Source organism: Eublepharis macularius, chromosome 5, assembly GCF_028583425.1.
Source record: "Eublepharis macularius isolate TG4126 chromosome 5, MPM_Emac_v1.0, whole genome shotgun sequence".
In the NCBI taxonomy this organism is placed as follows: domain Eukaryota; kingdom Metazoa; phylum Chordata; class Lepidosauria; order Squamata; family Eublepharidae; genus Eublepharis; species Eublepharis macularius.
The window spans coordinates 149432279-149445901 of record NC_072794.1 but is presented as its reverse complement, the minus strand read 5'-3'; the positions used below and the strand labels follow the sequence as shown (position 1 = coordinate 149445901).

The following is a 13623-nucleotide window of genomic DNA, read 5'->3' as shown; positions in this document are numbered from 1 at the left end:
AGGCAGACTTTGCCAGAGGTTCATGCCTATGCCAGAAGTAAGGGATTTTCTTAGCTCAAGCGGCATTATGGGAGATGGCTCTCCTCGGCTCATATATGCCAACAGCAAAGATATCTGTTGCACTGAAGCCACCTACCCACTCGAACCAGGAACTTGGGTTCGGAGGGCCAGATCCGGCAGCAAAGTTATCTGCTGCGATGGATCTACTAGCCCAATCTGAACCGTCCACTCCGATTCCAAGAGCCTGATCCAGCAGCAAGTTATCTGCCTTGATGGAGCCACCAGCCCATCCTGAACTGTTAATTCCAGTTCTGAGGGCCAGATCTGGCAGCAAAGTCTTCTGCCGCGATGAAGTGGTCAGTCAATTTGAAGAGTCCCTCCAGTTCCAAGGGCTGCACCGATAGTGAAGCTATCTGCTACACTTTGAACCATCAAACCTGGTTCTGAGGGCTACATTTTGAATCTGAACAGGAGGTGTTGTCCGTCGGTTCCAACTAACCCCTGTTGGATGCTCATCAGACGATGAGTGATTCCCCACCTTCCCTCTCTCTGGAGTGCAGGGAGCGTCAGACCAGATCTGACTCATCTGGAATGTTCCACCTGCTTAAAAGCCTGACTTAACCCTTTGCTGTATTGGAAGAGGACACTAATCTACCTAGGTTTTTCCCCATCTTCACATCCCATTTCAGGAGGGATGAGGACGATCGCGCGCCACTTGATGATCTTACTACGCCTAACTTCACTGTGGAACTGACTGGTTCCTACAGTTTTCTCAGGGGCCTCAACTTCAGAGACTTCATAATCATGTGCACCTCGGTCTACACCAACCCTGGTGCCTGTAAATAACTGCCAGGACTTGCAAACTAACTACCCTAGCATTCTTGCTGTTGAAGTGTTTTTGGTTGACTTCAGCTCCAAGCTGTTCCTCCACTTCCTCATAGGTCCTAGCGCCCCCCCATCCGTTCTCATTGGTTGGTTTTTTTTATCTCAATCGCCTGCTTTCTGAGTTCTGATGACAATAGAAAAATAATCCCATGTTGTTTCAACCTATAATCAAGACCTAGGAATAATGCTTTGCATGCTTTTATTCCGTCTCTCCTACTCCCATAGCCCTTCCTATCAATGGAAGACGTGTTGCACTTTGCTCACAGCCAGTGCGAAATACCCTCCTCCATTTTTACCATTCCTCAGAAGATCGAGAAACACTACGACCTTAAACAGCATGATTGCTCTGTCATCTTTACCTCCCTTGCACATCCCTCCTGCTTGCTGAGGAGGTTTAAGTCTGTTTTTTTGTCATGACCTCTTGTTGCCTCAGACTGACAGAGAGGGAAATAAACTGTATAAAGCTGACTGCAACTATACTCGTCTGTGACTTCCATTCTCAAACCCTCAAGGCTCAGGCAATTCCGTTCCTAGGAGGAGCTCCCAAATTATACTCAGGTCTTTTTCCTGATGAGCGCAGAGTCCCTATGTGGGTCTTTCAAAGGAAGGCTATTAGGCAAATATAAGAAGACAACTGAAAGGCGCTATGGAATCTTTAGCCAGGTACCAGAGTTTCGGCCATGGTTATCAGGTGTTGAAAAGCGCTCCCTGAGCATAAGAAGAGGATGATTGAGAATGCTCCCTTCAAGGGCATGTTGTTACCCCTTTGGGGAGCAACGTATGATTCCTTAAGCAAGATACAAGAAAATTACCAGACCGTGAAGTCTCTTGCTCTCATTGCTACTGGCCCGTTGGGTACTGCCCAATCCTGCATGCAATGCCCTCAAATGTACCAGCATCACTTGGAAAGTATTTATACCTTCAACCTTAGGGTCAAACACTCCATCCCTCAGCTCAATGTCACACTACCAAGACACTACTATAGAGACAGGACTACCAATATGTTTTCTGAGTGACCATCCTTGTGTAGGCTCCTCTAGAGCAGAAGACTGTTCTCCTATCTTCAATAAGACTAGTTATAGTTTACTGGACAGGGGTGTTACTTAAGCCTCCATACCTGAATAACTTTATTAAGTTCACTGTTTATTACAAGGAGTTTACACTTATCAGCCTTAAGGAGGCTCACTCCACATTTCTATACATCCCAACCACAGGAGGGATCTTTGTTCTCTATATAGTGAATATTTTCAATAGACGGTGCCTTCCCTCAGTTTGGCCTCTGCACCTTGTGTGCTTACCGAGTGTATGACAGTAATAGTCCTGTTCCTCCAATCTAGGGTTTGCTAGGTGTATCCCTACTGGGAAGAATGGCTACTAATAGCGCAATCTGCATTGCTACTCTTACCCCTGGTAGAACTATACACTTCATTGGGGCCTGAATTCAGTTCCTCCGTGGACAGGATCTTACTCCTGATTATCTGAATCAGGAAAGCTTGATCTCTGACCCATCTCTGTATGACCAAGTGTTACCAATTCATGTTATTGTTTTGGAAACTACTGTTTCTCAAAGCGACCATTACGTCTGACCCATTTCTTTACTCAGCTGAGTATAGGGCCACTGGTTTTACATCACTGTAACCTGGTGATGACCCATCAACAAGCAAAAGCTGTTTACCCCAGGATCTGTATTTGGATTGTTGTCACGGCAGGCCCAAACAGAGAATCTAACCCAAGGGTGCCCATTCAGAAGATCCTGTGCTGACATTTCTATAACCACAAATGCTTCAACATTAGATTGGGGTTCACTTTGTGGCTTTTTCTTCATTCAGGGTATTTGGGTATCTATGATATCTTCAAAAAAAAAACCAAAAAAAGAGAGAAAATTCCTGCACATTACGGTATTCTGATTTAGAACGTCTGTTCTTTTCCCCCTGCTTCTGTTGCAGATCTGTTGCACATCAGAGGAGTTCAGACTCCCATGGATAACACCCAGCTCTGCACTATCTAACAAACAGGGAAGAAAGGCATTACTAACTCCCTGTACAGAGACCACAGCTCTGTGGGTATAGGCTGTAAGAAATAAGGCCCTGCTGCAACCATGAATATGATGAAGAAAGAAAGAAACCACAAGAGTGGAGGTGCTCAATGCAACTATTCGCAGTCACCATGAATGGGCGAGTAATTTCAAGTATGTCCTGTCCATTTCATCTGTGAATTTCCTCCACCATGGATTTCCTTGCATTACAAAGATTAAATAATTATGTCCCCTAGCGGGTACCAGATTCCTTCCAAATTCCTTGGACCAGAAGTTTTCTTCTCATTTCCACTTACTTCCCTAATACAACGATACTTGCAGAATTTGGATTTTCTATGCTCACTGCATTCTACTCACCTTTCTTTTGGCCAGGCTGCTTCAGGGACTCTGTCCCAATACTGATGCCTCTGCTTCCTGATACTACCAGACCCCCTGTGCAGAGGACAGGTATGGTGGTGGAGAGTGCCCTGAAGTCATATCGGACTTGTGGCGACCCCTGGTGGGGTTTTCATGGTGAGAGACTGGAAGAGGTGGTTTGCCATTGCCTGCCTCTGTGGTCCTGGTCTTTGTTGGAGGTCTCCCATCCGGTTGCTGGCTGGAGCCAACTCTGCGTAGCTTCTGAGATCCGATTAACTTAGGCTCACCTGGGCTATCCAGGTGAGGGCAGAGGTCAAGTATAGCACTGTTATATAGCACCTCTGAAAATGATTGTGTGGCTACTGAACTCACAAGACTCTCTTTCTCCAAAGAGGTGAACTAGGCAGTTTGAATACCTGCAAAATGGTATTTTTTCATATCTTATGGTCGCAAGTGGAATTGATTCCCTATATGGTTAGAACCTAAAGGACTATCACCCTTCCCTTGTCCATTAGCCACTAATTTTAATACTTGCTATGACTTCATAACCAGGACCAATTTGTGTCTTCTATTAAAGTACAATTAGCTAGCATATCAGCCTTTCATGGCAGGGTTGACAACATGTCTTCTCCTACTATATTTCTTGTGGTTGTTGTGGATTTTCCAGGCTGTATAGCCGTGGTCTTGGCAAGACCTTGGCTATACAGCCCAGAAAATCCACAACAACCATTGCTCTCCAGCCGTGAAAGCCTTTGACAATATATTTCTTGTGTTTCTCAGAAATATCTTTGATATCCTTCCTCTGAAAATCCCTCCAGTTCCTTTATGGAATCTCCTGATGGTTCTCTCTCTCAATTAGGATTAACAACCTTTGAACCAGATGGGGGGATATGGAGAAACTGCCACGGTACTCTCCTCTAGCTAATCTAACCATAATACACTACTTACTCTACTTGTGTGTCAGAGTATATATTTTGAAATGAAAGAACTACTCATCACAACTCCCAAACCTGCCTTTGTCTTGTCCTATTAAGAGATGGGGATATATATGCAGGGCAGAACCTGTAGGAGAGGAATTTGTTTGTATGGGTGTGCTTAGTACACATACACACACCCCAACCAGGTTATGAGACCAGATGTAGACCAAATGTGAAGAGGGGCGGTGGCGTGGGGGTATTTGCAGGGGAGAACAGGTGGGTGCAGTAAGCGTTAAACCATGCACTGCCTGCTGATTCTGTCCTTCAAACCCCCTTCCTTGTAAATGCGATTCAGGATAAGCATTTACCAAGGTAATTGACACACCTGCCCACAAATGCGTAACTCAAAAGGAGTGCAGAAGAAACAGCTCAACCATACAGCAGCATGTGAAGGCTGGAGACTAGACTTGTGCATTTCTTTAGTTACTGATTACAATAATTATAAAAATGGGGTGTTTTGTAATTATAGCAATTAATATGAAAACGAAACAAATTCCTTATGTAAACAGCCTACAACAAAAGAACCCCATGCTTTTCTTTCATTTTGTTTAGCAACTTTCGTTACTGCAGGGGGGAGTTTCTATCTCTGCTGTGCTTTCTTAGTAAGGGCATACAAAGTTGTTCCTTAGGGGATCAGTAGGAGAGCCTATGGGCTTTCTTAACTGATTGCAGACTGCAGGCACTAAGATTACATATACGGGTGAGGTAGTCCAATACTGAAACATACAGGATGGGACTTTAAATCAGATAAGAGTTGGTTTCATGTATTGCAGCTTGCTTGTTTGTAGGAAGGAGGGAAACAACTCAAAGGGAGAGGAATCATTTGCAAGTTTTCTTGTGCCAAAGTACACTGTACTATTTGATACTATATTATTCCTTTCTTATTTTCTTAACTTTATTCTTGAATTCTTGTGTGTGTGTGTGTGTGTGTGTGTTTTCCAATTATTTCTGAAACATTTTTTTGGTTGTTGCTCCTCACACCCCTTCTTCCCTGCCTTATTGATTTGTGGCTTGCTTTCTGGCTTCCTTCTGCCACTTTTGGCTCTTTAGAGCCCAGTTTTTTATTTAACCCCCACCCTCCCAGTCCTACCTGCTTCATTAGTTTTGTTTTCAGTGTATGACTTGCTTTGATTGTGTGTTATATCAGTGTCCTGATATAATGTAATATAAACATATAAAAAGAGCCTGCTGGATCAGACCAGTGGTCCACCTAAACCAGCATCCCTTGGAGGGCCGACAGGGCATGGAGGCTGAGGCCCACCCCTGCTGCTGCCTTCCAGCACTGGTATTCAGAAGTTTGCTGCCTCTGGCTATATGGAGGCTCTCTTCAGTCAGCATAGCTAGTAGCTATCGGTGGACCTCTCCTTTATGAATCTGTCTAACCCTCTTTTAAAGCTATCTATGCTCACGGCCATCAGTACCTCACCTGGCAGTAAATTCCACAATTTCATAAATCGGCTAAAGAAGTATTTCCTTTTGTCTGTCCTGAACTTATTTCCCAACAATTTCACTGGATGCCTCTGCGGTCTAGCAATATAAGATACGGAGAAAAAAAGCTCCATCGACCCATTTTCTCCACCCAATATGTAATTTTATAAACCTCTACCTGTTTTCTCTTGGCCGTCTTTTTACTAGATTGAAAAGTCCCACTCTTCTGCCCTTCCCCATAGGAAGTTGCTCCAACCCCCTTATCTTTGGTTGCCCTCCTTGTACTTTTTCCAATTTTGCAATGTCCTTTTTGAGATACGTGATCAGAACTGCATGCAATATTCCAAATGAAGCTTTATACAAGTGCATTACAATATTGGCTGTTTTATTTTCAATCCCTTTCTTGATAATTCTTAGCAGGGAGTTTGCCTTTTTCACTATTTCCACACTCTCAGAGGACATTTTCATTGAGTTTTCTACAACAACCTGAAGATCTCTTTTAGTCTCAGTCTCAACCAGTTCAGGTCTCATCAGCACATATTTAAAAGCCAGAAGAAAATTAAAAATGGGACTTAAGACAGTCTTGGGGTGGGTGAGGAGGACTGGGTTGAAATGATGGTGAACGGCTTTGAATCAGGGTACTTTTTCTTTAATAAGAACTCCTTTGGAATAATGAAAAATGTTCCAAGCTACCCCACCTCCGCACCACCAAGCATTGTTACAAAGTTTTATTTTGTCATAGAAACAGAGAATGGACTAGGAAGAGCTCCTGAGTTCAGCTAAGCAACACAGTGAAAAATCCTATGAAATAAAAGCCTTTTTACAACGGACTATTTCGTGTTTTTCTGGATCTTCTAAAAGATGCATGAGCTACTCTGTGTCAGCCAGCAGACTACCTGTTGGAGACCCCTGGGTTAAACAGTATTGTACTAGATGGAGTAGTGAACGGACAGTAAAGCAGTTCCTTATATCTAAACTCCCTAAAGCAGGAACTGGGTCACTGGTGTTCTGTATAGTACTTTTTACTCTAACAGAAGATATAGTAAATAGGGAATGCTACATGATGGGTAGCATTCTGCAATTAAGTCTCCTTCCTTTGTTCTGTGCTTTCTTGAACTTTTGTTAGAACATTAAACAGCGTATAACTAAGGTTATAGACCCCACTTCATCAGTTTGTTTCAAGGGGCTGGCTCTATGCAAATGCAAACAATCCATCCTGCTCCTAGGAGATTACATATACAGTAAGTCAAAAACCTAATTATAAAATCAACAGTTGACCCCTGCTTGGCCCCTGTGGATAGTGATTATTAAAATTTGGGATAAATCATGAACGGCAGTGTTCCTTTAATGGTACTGCTGAAATGCTAAGAGCCTGAAATTCAATTCAAAGCAATACCCTCCACCACATATCAGTTTATGCAATTCAGACCACAGCATGTCACAAGCACAGAGTAGATTCTTTATAGTAAGCTTTGCTAGAACCTGGCAGCTTTAAATTGCTGCTATATGTGCTACTATTTGACATGTTCCTTGTTGCTTCAATTTGTAGAACAGTGATTTTATTTGGTAGCCAATTCAAAAGCTTAGCCTGAGGAGTAAAAATTATTTCAATATATGCCCTGAAGAAGTGCTATTTGCAGTCTGCTTTTCTTGCTTCCATGTCAAGTCTGAATGGGCTCCTGTGACAGACTGCACATTTTAAAAAGTCGAAGTGCTGTACACACAAATCTGCAGGACTATTAAGGGTTAATCCCTCACAGAATCAGAGAGCTTTGAGTGGCAGGCTACTCCAAGGGATCTGATTGGGTAGCATGAGCTGGAAAGAATAGGGTCTGTTTTCAATCCTAGCAGAGAGAGATCCAGTGTGAAGAGTTGGGAGACGGAGTCCTAACTGAAAGCAGTTTAACACTGACAGGAGAACGGGGAAATGTTGGCAAGGAAGTTTGGGAAGTTAGTGCAGACTCCCAAACGGGCCAAAGAAAAGGGACAGACCATCTAAGGAAAGGAGATTTTCCCTACCCAGTCAAGCCGGGAGGTAGTTCTGGAGAGTGAAGAGATCCTTGGTCAGGGGTGGTTGGAAACTGCCTGTGGAGACCTTCAGGTTCAGTTAACAACTGAAGGAAATCACTGGTGTGTGAAGAGGAGGGGACTGGAGTACTAGAAAGGGGGGTACCAGCATTCCTAACTCCAGAAGAGAAAGAGAACACTAAAATAATGTATACTAGAGTGCTTGGGGGAAAACAAGGGAGCCAAAGCCTCAAAACATACACATTTAAGTATCTGTGAAGAGCGTAAGAACTGAACTCTGTGCATGTTCTGATTTTACCTCACAGACAGACAGACAGACATGCCTCAGAAATTTTCATCCCCTGATTTCACCTGATCTTTCCACTCCAAAGTAAATAAACTAGTTAGGGTTTTTTTGGAATTTTAAAAAACACCTCTGGTGCCATTTCTGTTGTTTAAGGATGAGGGAACATCACAGCTCCAAATACTTGAGTTTCAGCAAAATCTTTTCACAACTTCCTCTTCCTCCACAGGCACACCAAACAGGCAGCTTGAGAGATTCTTCATCCTGTCACCTGACAAAATGCACTGGCATTTTTGTGATCTCATGCATTATCCTAGAGCTGTGTAAGAACTAAGCTACTGGAATTCTGGCAATTCAAGAGTCTTTATGTGATAACCACCTGCTGCTGTGTGGCAGCCAGTTTGACTAACAGAAGTGGGCTGGTCCAAGCATGTGTAGGTTTGTCTTACAGGAGCACAAAAAGAGTTTTGCAGGAGCATTTAACAAATTTCTATATTCCAAACAGGAATACATAAATAGATCCTAGCACAAAATTAGCTGCCTCCTCTGAGGCATGCAATGCCTTTTCTGCTCAGTTCCCCCTTCTTAGGATGGAAATAAGAAGTCTACTTCACCAAGTGTTTATGTGTACGCTTGATATAGTGACTTGGACACTAGTGGTGCTTAGTAAATTAGATGGGCGGGGGCATGATTCAGCGGTAGAGCATTCCAGGTTCAACCCACACCATTTCTAGTTGAAAGATTAGATGTCAAGTGATGTGAGACCCTGGAGAGCCACTGCCAGTCAGAGTAACAGCACTGACTTTGACAGACCATTGGTTTGACTTGGTATAAGGCAGCTTCATGTGTGTTTGTGTGAGTGAAGTTGCTTGTTATATATCGCACTGAAAAGGAAAAGAAAGTGGGCGATGATGATATCTTCACAGTCTATGGTATATGAAATGCTTTGATATTACATTATTCTGATATTGGTAAGAAAGCTATAGCATTTTAGAGCTATTTCTATCCTGCCCTTTGTCCAATATTAGCACCCAAGGTGGATTTAAAAGTATAAAACTTTAAGTGGGTTTAAAAAGTAAGACTTGGATCCTAGTACTGATCCAAAAATATGGTACAAAAAACGAAACCAAGAAACCTGGCGCTTTGACAAGCCTGAACTGCCCCCTTTTCCTCTCCGTGGTGCTTGCCAGAAGACTGGAGAAAACAAACTTGACAAAGCACCCAACCTAGGCCTCAGGTGGGCCTAGGGGCTATAATCACAATAAACAATAAAGCCACCCCCTTAGGAATGGAAGTCAACAGTTAGTACTGGACTTCTTGAAGCAACTCAAACTGCTCCAATTTACTAATGGAATTACCATCTGTGGTAATTCATTTAAACATCTTCTGCTTACTAATTTCCTGTACTGGCTCCAGTAGATATTTTTCTTTAACCTCAACTTCTAACATTAAACATGTACTTGGGCCATGGGATGTTGGGGGGGGGGATCCAGCTTCCGGCCTTCGATACAGCACCACTTGTGCCCATTTTGTCGGTCAGAAGTCTTGGTGGGATGCTGGACTCCTCTTTATCAATGGAGGCCCAGGTTACGGAAGTTGCCTGGTCTGCTTTTTTCCATCTTCGGCAGCCAGGCGGCTTGCTCCCTATCTCTCGACCCGTGACCTGGAAACAGTGATCCATGCAACGGTCATCTCCAGATTGGATTACTGTAACTCGCTCTATGCAGGACTTCCCTTGAGTTTGACCCAGAAATTACAGCGGGTCCAGAATGCTGCTGCCCGTGTCCTGATGGGTGTGCCTTTCAGGACACATGTAACTCCAGTGCTGCAGCGGATACACTGGCTTCCTGTGGAGTTCCGGATCAGGTTCAAGGTTTTGGTATTAACCTATAAAGCCCTAAATGGACTGGGACCAGCATACCTGAAGGACCATCTCTTCCCATATACTCCCCGGAGGGTGCTGAGCTCAGCTGGTAAGCACCTACTGGTGATACCTGGCCCCAGGAAGGCTCGATTGGCCTCAACCAGGGCCAGGGCCTTTTTGGCCCTGGCCCGACCTGGTAGAACTCTCTGTCTGAGGACAACCAGGCCTGCCAAGATCTTGTCTCCTTCAGGCGGGCCTGAAAGATGGAGATGTTCCGCCACGTGTATGGTTGAAGCCATCAGGGATTCCATCAAATGAGCCTCTCTCCCAGTCTCCCCTATGTCTGTAGGGGGGGTATTGACCATCTACCCCCCATATATGAGCAACCATGCACGTTTAAGCTGCACCTCCACCTCCATCAGATGCTATATGGTTTTTATACAGTGAGCAGGTGTTTTATTAGAAAGCTGTGTTAAATTATTGTGACTTTATCTCTGTATATTTTATTTATTGTTGTGATCTGCCCTCAGCCCGCTTGTGGGGAGGGCGGGATATAAATATAATAAATAATAATAATAACACATAATTCAACACCACTGGTATTATTCCATTTATTATCAAGGTGTTGTATGTGACTGTATTCGGATTTTGTTCCAGCAATCAATTTTTGAGAAGCTCCACTTTGTTTTTGTTTGTTAGTTTGTTTTGATAGATACAGGCTTGGCAAGTTAGATGAGAAGACTGATATTATGTGGGGTGATGAGTCTTGACTGACAATACCTAACATGCTATCAGTCATGTGTTGAGCCTGTATGTGCTTCAAGACTGCGCCTGAATTTGAGAGGTAACAGCCAAGGCCAAGAGTGGCCGTCGTCACACGGGCTTAAAATTAGCGCGAAAATTGCGCAATCTACCGCAAAATTCCCACCTTATTCTGGCACTGTTGCGAGTCTGAGATTTCTCCTCTGGTCTCAATTTTCGCGCTATAATCTGCTTCCGTGTGACCATCCGGCATCGATTTCTATCCCATAATGACGGAATTTTCCCTTTCTTATCTTGACCCATTATCCCAGACGCCCTTTCGCGCTCTCCTGCAGCGAGCTCCTTTTTTTTTAAAAAAAACGTCCTTATAGCGCTATAACGTCATAATATTATAAAAATACAAAGCAATGAAAGAGTGTTCTTTCTATGCTGCTCGAGCAGCATAGACCGAAAAAGTCTTTCCGCTGCCCTTCGCCTCCGACGGAGGGATCGCAGGTGTGCATGGCACAGAGTGAACGTGCTCTGAACCATCAAAACAACCAGTTGGGCCACCAGAACTACAAGTTCACTCGGTGGAGCCATGATTGAGTCTTCGGCGATGGGGATCACGTCAGACAGGGGTTTTTCTCAGAACAAGAGTATATTTATGGATGTTCAAATTAGGAAGAAAAACAATCTTAGCCAATGTTCAAGCTGCTTCCAGGGCGGGAAAACTTGGCCAACCTATCCTGCTCTTTTGGGGTTGGGCTAACGTTTGGTTATAACGATGTAATGTCGTTATAACGCAATAAAGCGGAAAAAATTTTTTTAAAAAAGGGGGGAGGAGTTTTTTCTGTGCCCGTTCAAAATGACGGCACAGAGCGCTACAGTGTGAACAACTCGAAGCGGGAGGAGACGGTATTTGACAAAAGATTGCGTCATGGCGCCGATAGGAACAATAGTGCCACATAATGGAAATTTGACGGAATAAACGCCCGTGTGACGACGGCCAGTGTCTTCCACCAATTACAGTGAGTAAGAAAAGCTGCAGCCTTTTCTGTACAGAATCAGCTTTTGTCATCCGGGGGCTAACTATGCTGTACTCCATTAGGCCTGCTCACTGCAACTGTACCGGTAGCGGCAACTGATACAGAACGCAACTGCCCACCTTCTGACAGCACCACGTCATTAAAAAAAAATGTAAAATTAGCCATTGCAGTGGGCATCTATCTGTACACTTCCATGGGCAATTCAGGGGGCTGCTTGAAACCCCAACAAGATAGATCCTGCGTAGTTTAGGGGAATGCCTCTTTCCATACACGTCCTTAAGATTAGGGGGGGGCACTTTATAATATAACTACCATCTGTGTCCCGCATTCAATCAGGAATGGCGTGAGTGAGGCATTCCTGGAAACTGAACTGCATCCTATAGGACTGCCCCTCAGCCCAACGTCAGATTTTCCAAAGACCATTTTTCTGGTTACAGTGAAGTACAGGAAAAGAAGGGTTTTTTTTCCTTTTCAAGAAGCGAAACAGATTGAAATTAGAGCCGAACCACATACTAGAATTCTGTGTTTTCTTCCCCTCTCCTGACCTTAAAACAGCCAATGATCAGGCATTTTTTATTACGGGAACAGCATGGGAGGGTTAACCCCTTTCACCAGCACCATGCGCCAATTCATGTTGCTCCCTCCTTCCAGTAGTTGCTTTTTAGTGCCAGATAAAAACTGGAGTTCCAGTCATGAAACTAGTGTCATGTATAGCTTTATCCTTAGTTTGTACTACTTTCTTCTTACAGCACTGTGGCATACTTTTCAAATTTTATGTTATTTGTAGTCCGTCTTTCTCACTGAGCGTCAAAGTAATTTACACAGTGTGGGTTAATATGATCAATGGCTGAGACACTCAATAAACAATGCAACAGGTTATGGAATAGCAGGAATCCGAATACCAAGCTAAAACAGTATGTTTTTGTCACACTTTTCAATATATTTTAAATCATAGGCTGTTTTTAAATTGCTTGCTTACATCAGGTGTAGTCATGATCTCTTTGAGAAGGATGAAGCAGAAATAGAAACAATATTATAGTTATTCATTCAGGTTCAGGGCCAAAAGGTATGGCCTAGGATCCTACGACATTGTTCCCCTTGTGCTTCTCTCTAGCCTCTGCAGAGCCTGTCCTACTGCAGTGCTTGCTTTCTCTGCGGCTTGCACTTTTGCGTGCACAAGGGCTCCATGAAAAGCACTGATCTTGCACATGCAGAAGTGCCAACAGCAAAGGAAGTAAGTGTTGCAGCAGAAGAAAGCCTCAGCAGTGGCTGGAGGGAAGCAGGAAGGAAGGAACATCCTAAGATCAAAGCCATTGTTCCTAATGTCTTTTATCCTCACTGAACAGTCTGAAAAGCTCTGTGCAACTATAGCATCTATTCTTGGATCCAATATGTTCTTCTTAACACCAAATGGACAATGCTAGCCAGTCTGCCATTGCTTGTGGACAGTTTATGCTTTTGTAGGTTTGTTAATTCCAAACAGCTTCTGGACTATACAGAGTCCTTCCAGAGATTTGGAGACGAGCAGTACTGGGGAAAAATTCTGCTATATGCACTTCTGAGAGTGAATGAATGCTACTGCCCTTCCTCAATAGCTAAGAAAACTGAACAACATAAATATGGGATGGATTTCTACAGCTAGTTTACTTGGGAAGATTATATTGCTGACATAAAAATCTTACAAACTCTTGGGGGTGGTGATTCTATCAAACGGAGAGCACTAATGGACGTAAACTCCCCCCTCTCCTGCTGCAGCCTGTTGTACCCTCCCAAGGTGTACCCCAGTACACTCTCCAGGAACAGTGTGGGGGAAAGAAATTACCTCTTCTGTTCAAATAGCAGAAGTGTTCTTTTCCTGTGGAAAACATGATTAGGATACAACCCAGTAAAACAGCAAAAGATTTTTATGATAGACAAGCAACTGCTGAATGTTCAGAAAACCTGTTATGTGTTGACACCATCAGAATGTCCTCTGC

General features: G+C 43.6%; 1 protein-coding gene across 2 annotated transcripts in view; it reads right to left on the bottom strand.

Annotated features, from left to right (window-relative positions):
• Nucleotides 1-13623, bottom strand: part of BCAS4 (breast carcinoma amplified sequence 4) — a 73812-nt gene that overhangs the window by 6870 nt on the left and 53319 nt on the right. The window lies entirely within an intron of this gene.